This window comes from Meriones unguiculatus, chromosome 1 (assembly GCF_030254825.1).
Source record: "Meriones unguiculatus strain TT.TT164.6M chromosome 1, Bangor_MerUng_6.1, whole genome shotgun sequence".
NCBI lineage: Eukaryota > Metazoa > Chordata > Mammalia > Rodentia > Muridae > Meriones > Meriones unguiculatus.
In genome coordinates this window covers 54,712,656-54,722,842 of record NC_083349.1, presented here as the reverse complement: position 1 = coordinate 54,722,842, position 10,187 = coordinate 54,712,656, and positions in this window count along the sequence as shown.

Sequence of the window (10,187 nt, the reverse complement as noted above, 5' to 3'; positions counted from 1 at the left end):
TCCTAATTGTCTGAGAAAGCGCCAGAATGATTTCCAAAGTGGTTGTACCAGTTTACATTTCCACCAGCAGTGGAGGAGGGTTCCCCCTTCTCCACAACCTCTCTAGCAGGTGTTGGTATTTCAGTTTTTGGTTTTAGCCATTTTGATGGGTGTAAGGTGAAATCTCAGGGTCATTTTGATTTGCATCTCCCTGATAGCTAAGGATGTGGAGCATCTTTTTAAGTGTTTCTCTGCCATTCTATATTCCTCTACAGAGAATTCTGTTTAGCTCCTTACACCATTTTTTAATTGGATTACTTGATTTATTGCTTTTTAACTTCTTTAGTTCGTTATATATTCTGGATATTAGCCCTCTGTCAGATACAGGGTTGGTGAAGATCCTTTCCCAGTCTGTAGGCAATCGTTTTGTTCTGATGACAGTGTCTTTTGCTTTACAGAAGCTTTTCAGTTTCATGAGGTCCTATTTATTGATTGTTGCTCTTAGAGCCTGTGCTGTTGGTGTTCTGTTCGGGAAGTTGTATCCTGTGCCAATGAGTTCAAGGCTCTTCCCCACTTTTTCTTCTAACCAATTTAGAGTATCTGGTTTTATGTTCAGGTCTTTGATCCAGTTGGACTTTAGTTTTGTGCAGGGTGGTAAGTATGGATCTATTTTCATTTTTCTGCATGTAGACATCCAGTTGGACCAGTACCATTTGTTGAAGATGCTGTCTTTTGCCACTGAATGCTTTTGGCTTCTTTGTCAAAAATCAAGTATTCATAGGTGTGTGTGTTTAATTCTGGGTCTTCTATTCAGTTCCATTGATCCTCTTTTTTATTTCTATGCCAATATCATGCAGTTTTTATTACTATTGCTCTGTAGTACAGCTTGAGATCAGGAATGGGGAGATACCTCCAGATGATCTGTTGTTGTACAGGATTCTTTTGGAAATTCTGGGTTTTTGTTTTTCCATTTGAAGTTGAGAATCTTTCTTTCAAGGTCTGTAAAGAATTGAGTTGGTATTTTGATGGGAATTGTGATGAATCTGTAGATTGCTTTTGGCAGGATGGCCATTTTCACAATGTTAATCCTACCAATCCATGAGCATTGAAGATCTTTCCATCTTCTGATATCTTCTTCAATTTCTTTTTTCAGAGACTTAAAGTTTTTTCAAACAGGTGTTTCACTTCCTTGGTTAGAGTCACCTCCAGGTACTTTATATTATTAGTGGCTATTGTGAAGGGTGTTGTTTCCATGATTTCTTTCTCAGCCCTTTTGTCTTTGGTATAAAGGAGAGCTTCTGATATTTTTGACTTGATTTTGTATCCAGCCACTTTGCTGAAGGTGTTTATCAGCTGAAGGAGTTCTCTAGCTGAATTTTTGGGGTCGCTCATGTATACTATCATGTTATCTTTGAATAGTGACACTTTGACCTCTTCCTTTCTCATTTGTATCCCCTTGTTCTCCTTTAGTTGTCTTTTTGCTTTAGCTAGGACTTAAAGTACTATGTTGAAGAGATATGGAGACAGTGGGCAGCCTTGCTTTGTCCCTGATTTCAGTGGGATTGATTTGAGTTTTTCTCCATTGAGTTTGATGTTGGCTACAGGCTTGCTGTATAATGCCTTTACTATGTTTAGATATGTGCCTTGTATCCCTGATCCCTCCAAGACTTTAAACATGAATGTGTGTTGGATTTTGTCAAATGGTTTTTCTGCATCTACGGAGATGATCATGTGGTTTTTCTCCTTCAGTCTGTTTATGTGGTGTATTACATTGATGGATTTCCATATGTTGAACTACCCTTGCATGCCTGGGATGAAGCCTACTTGGTCATAGTGAATGATATCTTTGATGTGTTCTTGTATTCGGTTTGCAAATATTTTGTTGAGTATTTTTGCATCATTGTTCATAAGAGAGATAGCTCTGAAGTTCTCTTTTTTTTGTTGGGTGTTTGTGTGGTTTAGGTATCAAGGTGACAGTGGCTTCATAGAATGAGTTTGGTAATATTCCTTCTTTTTCTATTTTGTGGAATTGTTTGAAAGATATTGGTGTTAGCTCTTCTTTGAAGGTCTGGTAGAATACTGCCCTGAATCCATCTGGCCCAGGGCTTTTTTTGGAAGGGAGACTGTTTCCATTTCCTTGGGGGATATAGGACTATTCATTCTTTCTACCTGATGTTGATTTACTTTTGGTAGATGGACTTTATTTAGAAAATTGTCCATTTCTTTTAGATTTTCGAATTTTGTGGCATATAGTTTTTTTTGTTTTTTTTTTTTTTGTTTTTTTGTTTTTTGGTTTTTGTAGTACGACCTAATCATTGTTTGGATTTCCTTGGTGTCTGTAGTTATGTCTCCATTTTCATTTCTGATTTTTCTGATTTGGATAGTTTCTTTCTCCCTTTAGTTAGTTTGGCTAAGGGTTTGTCTATCTTGTTGATTTTCTCAAAGAACCAGTTCTTGGTTTCATTGATTCATTGAATAGTTTTATTTGTTTCTAATTGATTGATTTCAGTCCTGAGTTTGATTATTTCTAGCCGTCTGCTCCTCTTGGGAGTATTTGTTTCTTTTTTTTTTTCCCTAGGGCTTTCAGTTGGTCCATGAATTTGCTTGTATGAGATGTCACAAATTTCTTCTTTGAGGCACTTAGTTCTATGAATTTTCCTCTGAGCACTGCTTTCATTGTATCCCATAAATTAGGGTATGTTGTGTTTTCATTTTCATTGAGTTCTAGGAAGTCTTTAATTTCTTTCTTTATTTCTTCCTTAACCCAACTGTCATTGAGCAGCAAGTTGTTTAGTTTCCATGTGCTTGTAGGCTTTTTTCTAATTCCATTGTTGTTAAGGTGCAGCTTTAGTCCATGGTGGTCAGATAGAATACAGGGGATTATTTCAATCTTCTTGTATCTGTTGAAGCTTGCTTTGTGACCAACTATATGGTCTATTTTGGAGAAGGTTCCATGAGGTGCTGAAAAGGAGGTATACTCTTTTGCTTTTGGGTGGAAAGTTCTGTAGACATCTATTAGGTCCATTTGATTTAGGACCTCTGTAGGTGCCTTTTTTTCCTTATTAGACTTCTGTCTAGATGATCTGTCCTTTGGTGAATGTACAGTGTTGAAGTCTCCCACTATTAATGTGTTGGGATCAATGTGTGATTTGAGTTTTAATAATGTTTCATTTATGAATGTAGGTGCTTTTGTATTTGGGGCATAGATGTTCAGAATTGTGATGTCCTCTTGGTGGTTTTTTCCTTTGATGAGAATGTAGTGCCCCTCCTTATCTTTTTTAATTAATTTTGGTTGAAAGTCTATTTTATTAGATATTAGGTTAGCTACCCCAGCTTGTTTTCTGGGTCCGTTTGCTTGAAAGACAATTTTCCAGCCCTTTACTCTGAGGTAGTCTTTATCTTTGTTGTGTAGGTGTGTTTCTTGGATGCAGCAGAATGTTGGATCCTGTTTCTGCACCCATTCTGTTAGTATGTGTCTTTTTATTGGAGAGTTGAGTCCATTGATATTGATAGATAATAGTGACCAATGAACATTAGTTCCTTTTATATTGGAATCGGTGGTCTTACTGTGTTCCTTTGCTTGTTTTCTTTTAATTTTTGTTGGGATATTATCTGTATGCTATGTTTTCTTGGGTGAAGTTGTTTTCATTGGATTGGAGTTTTCCTTCTAGTATCTTCTTTAGGGCTGGTTTGCTGTGTAGATATTGTATAAATTTAGTTTTGTCATGAAATATTTTGTTTTCTCCATCTATGCTGATTGAAAGCTTTGCAGGGTATAGTACTCTGGGTTGGCATCTGTGGTCTCTTAGAGTCTGCATGACACATGACCAGGCCCTTCTGGCTTTCATAGCTTCTGATGAGAAGTCTGGTGTGATTCTGATAGGTCTACCTTCATATGTTACTTGGCCTTTTTCCCTTGCTGCTTTTGATATCTTTTCTTTGTTCTGTAGATTTAGTGTTTTGACTATGATGTGACATGATGTGTTTCTTTTCTGGTCTAGTCTATTTGGTTCTGTAGGCCTCTTGTATATTTATGGACATCTCTTTCTTTAAGTTGGGAAAATTTTCTCTATGAATATCTTAAAAATGTTTTCTGGACCTTGGATCCTGGAGTCTTCTTTTTCATCAATTCCTATTATTCTTACATTTCCTCTTTTCATGGCATCCTTGATTTATTGGATATTTTGTGTTTGGAACTCTTCTGATTTTACTTTCTCTTTGAGAGAATTATTAATTTCTGTGAGTGTATCTTCAGCTCCAGAGATTCTCTCTTCCATCTCTTGTATTCTGTTGGTGGTGCTTACCTTTGTGGTTCCTGATCTTTTCTCTAAATTCTCCAGCTCCAGAGTTTTCTCAGTTTGTGTTTTCTTTATTGATTCTAATTCTGTTTTCATGCCTTGCACCATTTCCTTCATCTGTTTGAATGTGGATTCCTGTCTCTCTACAATGGTCTCTGTTTTTATGTTCATTTTTTTTCTCTATATGCCAGTAATTGTATCTCTACTTGTGCCTCTATTTGTTTGGCTATATTTGCCCATTTTTCTTTAAGAATTTTATTCATTTCCTCTTGTTTGTCTCCAATTGACTGGCCAAATCTTTGATAGATTTGTTCCTTTCTCTCTCTCTCTCTCTCTCTCTCTCTCTCTCTCTCTATATATATATATATATATATATATATATATATATGTATATATATATACATATATATTAATTACAGTTTATTCACATTGTATCCCCCATAATCCCCTCCCTCCTCCCCTCTCAGCCCCACCCTCCCTCCCCCTTTTTCTCGCTTGTCCCTCCCAAGTCCACTCATAGAGGAGGTCCTCCTCTCCTTCCTTCTGATCTTAGTCTATCAGATCCCATCAGGAATGGCTGCATTGTCATCTTCTGTGGCCTGGTAGGGCTGCTCTCCCCTCAGGGGGAGGTGATCAAAGAGTAGGCCAATCAGATTATGTCAGAGGCAGTCCCTCTTCCCATTACTATGGAACCCACCTGGATACTACGCTGTCATGGACTACATCTGTGCATGGGTTCTAGGTTACCTCCATGCATGTTCATTGGTTGGAATATGAGTCCCTGGGGAGACCCCTGTGGACCCTGATTAAAACGCTCAATCCCCATCCTGAAAGGCAAAGAGGATAGACATCAGAAGAAGAAGAAAACAGGAAACAACCTAGGAACCTGCCACAGAGGGCCTCTGAACGGCTCTGCTCTACAGACTATCAAAGCAGACATTGAGACTTAAGGCCAACTGATGGGCAAAGTGCATGGAATCCTAAGTAAGAAGTGGGAAATAGTAAGATCTGGGGGGGACAGGAACCCCACAAGGAGAGCAACAGAACCAGAAAATTTGTTCATTTCTCTTTAACTGTCTGAATTTGCATGGCTATTGCTCTGAGAGAATTGTTTGCTTCCTCTTTATGAGCCTCAAGTAATTGGGTAAGCAAAACTTTAAAGTCATTTTCCTGTGCTTCTGATGAACTGGAGTATCCATCAATTTGGGGGGTTGCTGGTGAAGTCATGATGTCCTGATTTATGTTGGATGTGTTCTTTCGCCTACCCCTGGCCATTGGCTTATCTAAAACATTCCCTATTTGTTTCTGGATTCTGCAGTTCAGACTGGTACTGTTTCTCTCTGGCATCTGGAGAATTCTTCAGGAAGCTGGGAGAGGTCCTGTGGCCTTAGTGTTGGTGCACTATCTGTACCTGTGGGAGGAAAGTACGTGGGTGCAAAAGGGCAAATGTAGGTGTGTGTGTGTGTGTGTGTGTGTGTACATGTGGAAGTATGCATGGAAGTATGTCTCGAGAGATAGAGTGATAGAGAATGTTGAATTCTTGAGTGTGTGGGAGGGGCTCTGCCTTGTAGGCTTCTAGGTGGTTATTTGTGCATGAACTGAATATCTGGCAGGCACTGGTGATGGTCGTGGTGCAATTTCCAGCATTAACTACCTTAACTCCTCAGTTGGACCCACAGAGCAGGGGCTTCAATATCCCAAGTGATGTTCTTTTTCCCACAATGGGTATATGAGTGAGAGGGGTCCGATGCCTGCCTTCTATTTTAGAAGGACCCTGGATCTCCGGCTCTGTGGACACTCAAGGGTACACTCACTCTCAAGGAGGTCACATTGGCAGGGATCGGGGTATCCAGGCTCTCTTCTCTCTGCTGTCTGGTTTGGCCCTGCTTGGTCTTATGCAGGAGGACTGAAGTGCTCCTGCTCTGCCAGCTCAGTGCTGATGCAGCTGCCAGGTTAGGAAGCCCAGCTGCAGCTGGAGACTGGGATGCCAGTCCAGATGCCTTCTAGGAAGTCCTGGGGGCCCTCCACTCTGCTCTCCAGGCCTGGGAGGCCCAGCGCCTGGTGTGCCTAGCCTGTATGGTGGGTTTGCTGGGGTTTGGTGGGTATATAGCATATTATCTGTCACTGAGGGTTTGGGCAGGCTGTATAGTCAGTGGCTGAGAGACCCTGAGGAGCCAGTATGGTGCTAGTAGAGCTGGGACCCTGGGAGGATGGTGCCACGGGTTTGGGACTCCAAGAACAGTACAGCTGGCAGTTGCTGCTAAGGGGTAGGTGCTCCGCCTCAGCTGCTGGCTGCAGAGCCCAGGCAGCGAGCTCAGATCTGAGAATCTTGGTGAGTCAGCTGTGCCAAGAAGGAGGGAGTTCCGAGAAAGGGGGAATGCCGGGAGATCAAAGGATCATTTCTCTCCTTCTCCAAACAAGTCCATGGGTGAGCGGAGACCAATGTTCTCACCTAATGTGATGTTCCCTGCCATTTAGAAAGCTTCACTGTCGTTTCCCTGCGTTCAGAAGTCCTTCGACTCACCAACTCAGGCATTCAGCTCTTCCACTGCTCAGAAACTGTATGTGCTAGTCGCCATCTTGGCTCCACCCCTCCCTGCTACTATACCTTTTAAACAATGAAAAGAATTGAAAACTGCTTGTGCTCAAATGCATGTGCTCACCTTTTACTTAAGAGTAAAGAGTCCTTATCTACTGAGACCCTCTGCCCAGGAGACTGGAAACAATTAGCAAAGGCATGTTTAGCAGGAGGAGATCATTTATTATGGAAATCAGAATTTTCTGAGCTGTGTCAAGCTACAGGTGGACTCATTGGAGTTCAAGGAATTCCTATAACTTATGACATATTTGTTGGGTAAGGAATCTACAGGAACACAGGACAGCAATTGGATTTTAATGTGGCCATTTATGCTCAAGTAAATGCTGCTTCCCAAAAAGCCTGGAATAAATTTTGGCAAACAGGTAGACAGGTGGAGGATTTGTCCCATCAGGGATCTGATAAATTATTTCAAGATTTCAAGAAACACGATGGTAAAGGAGGTGGAGGGAGGAACAGGAATGATTCAGCATGGGAAGACAAAGGGAGAAAGAACTCTGAGAGAGAAATGGAATCAATGTGGGAGGGGAGCATCTCAGAGATGAGCTAGAAAACTAGGATAAGGAAAACTCCAAGGAATCTATGGGGGCTCATTGTTAAGACTCCTAGCAACAGCAGATATGGAACATAAAACAGCCATCATTTGTAACCAGGAAAGACCTCCAATAGAGCAATGGAGACAACCAATAAAACCTCCAACCCATAATTTTCCCTTCCTACAAGATGTACAGGGATAATGATGGAGCAGAAAGTGAGGGAAGAGCCAACCAATGACTGATTCAACTTGAAACCCATGTATGAGAGTGAGCCCACCCCCTGATACTCTTAATGATATTCTGATACACTTATAGACAGGATCCTCACATAACTGTCCTCTGAGAAACTTTACCTACCAGCTGATGGAAAGAGATACAGAGACGCACAGCAAAATACTAGGTGGAGCTTTGGAAATGTTGTGGAAGGGAGGAAAATGGATTGAAAGAGCAAGAGAGGTCAGTACTTGTTTGTCTTATCATTGGAACAAAGTCTAATTGGAAGAGAGATGAAACAGTGTCTAGCAGATTAATCAAAGATGCCCCAAAGTGCAACATGATGGATCTGTGGCAGTTATCAAAGCTCTGTGCTGCCTGATCACAGCTGGGTCAGTTAGGAGAGTCTCCGTGGATCCAGATGTGGTCTTGCTGCTCAGTCTGTCCTGTCTGCTTCTCCTCTCACTCTGGAAACAGAGCTCTGGGAGAGGGAAGCTCCCTCCAGGCCCCACTCCTCTCCCAATTATTGGCAATTTCCTCCAGATAAATGTGAAGGATATTCAACAATCCTTAATCAATGTAATTATACTTTATGCTTTTCTAGTAGTTTGTTAAGGAGATACAAGTCCTGCTGCTTGCAATGAAATCCTATTACTGGAGACAATGTTGTAAAAAATTAAAAAAAAATTATAACGTTTTCTGCCTTTTCTGCATTATCCCTCTAGTCCTGGTGAGGAAAGTAGTAAGGAGCAAGGTTTCAGGCTGAAGAACATCTAGGTTATTGTATTTTTATAATATAATCACAGAATTTTAAAGTTATGCTTCTTCAAATCATTTTATAATCATTTTCCATTATTTTGGCTGAAGGTAAGGATTGAGGAATATTCTAGTCAATGATTCAGAATTTTAGGCTGCCTTGTTCTTTGAATCTCAACTGTGAAGAACTAACTAGTTCCTGGAATGAAGTAAAACCTATGGGCATGGGCTCACACAGGAAATTTTTTTTTCAATGCAGTTTATTCAGGAACCTGGAACAATCATCTGACCCTGGGTAAAGCCAGCCCACTTTAAATAGCCTCTGGGTAGCCAACCTCAGCATGCCACGTGGGCAATGCAGATAGGTCCACATACATGGAAGCAAGCCAGATCCTCAGCCTTAGCCAAATGTGGAGTTGTTTGTGACAGAGAGCACTCACCATCAGGAAGGTGGAAGGCGGAAACCAGCTCCATCTTTCAGGCACGGCATTATGCAGCTCTCTACAGTTCCCCCTTTTTGTTTTGGACGCATCAGGCAAGAGTAGAGGTCTGATCTCTGATATTAGAAATAAATTGGGACTTTGTACAGATGTTCATTAGGTGTCATCCACCCAAAGAGCATCAGACCCGTCTGATACCTTTTTCTCAGAGGTGGGACCTGGGGCATCAACCCGCATGCAATCAGACATGCTCTTCTCTGGGTCCAAAGCAGCTGACCCTGAGTGCAGTGCTTAGCCTCGCATCCTGAGTGTAACATTTTGGCATTTTATGGTAGCCAACCATGCTTGGGGAGACTGTCCTGCTTCAATGGCTGTAAAGGCCTGAATGGTCATGGCTGCATTACGCTGTTGTGAGACTCTAATCTTGCATATATACCACAGGCAAATCAAGGTGACCAACACCAGAAGGCCTGCAGAGTCCAATTGGGTTACATAGTAATGTGAAGAGGGGCTGCCTCTGACATGAACTGACTGGCCTGCTCTTTAGTCACCTCCTCCTGAGGGGGAGCAGCCTTACCAGGCCATAGTAGAGGACAATGCAGCCACTTTTGATGTGAACTGATGGACTAAGATCAGAAAGGAGAGGAGAACCTCCCTATCAGTGGACTTGGGGAGTGGCATGCATGCAGAGGGAGGAGGGAGGGTGGGATTGGGAGGGGAGGCAGGGGCTTATGGGGGGATGCAGAATGAATAAAGTGTAATTGATGAAAAATTTTAAAAAAGGGAAAAAAATAATTTAAGAACCTTAAATGACTTTCAAAAGTGGAGGAAAACATGGAGTTAGTCAATTTACATGGAGCACGTCTCGCCCCTGGGGGCAATGGTCTCCTGAACCTACTCAGACCTTGGACACCACCACTGCTAGTTCTAGAACTGATGCAGGATGTTCCAACGAGGGGGTTAAGGCTTCTCATAATATTTCCTATAAGCCCACACCTGTTTGTTTATATCCCCCATTTTTATTCATTATTAGCCAGATAGAGCCAAGTAATTGTGGTAATGATACTTGCTTTTTTGCCCAATGCTGGAATGCTAGTAAATTTACTAGCTGGTTACTCGCATGCCTCGCTGGGTGCCTGTGCCCATTGATGCCCTCACACTATGACTCTCTTCAGACAGAAAAGGGATCTTGGAATTACAGCTGCCATTGTTACTGCCATCTCATTGGCGGCTGTTGGAGCTACCACCGTGGCATTAGCCATGAGTCATACTGGGCAGACTGCTTAGACCCTGAATAACCTTTTAGCCAATGTAGCTCATGCCTTAGATGTACAAAAAGGAATTAATGCTCAACTAAAAGGAGGTTTGA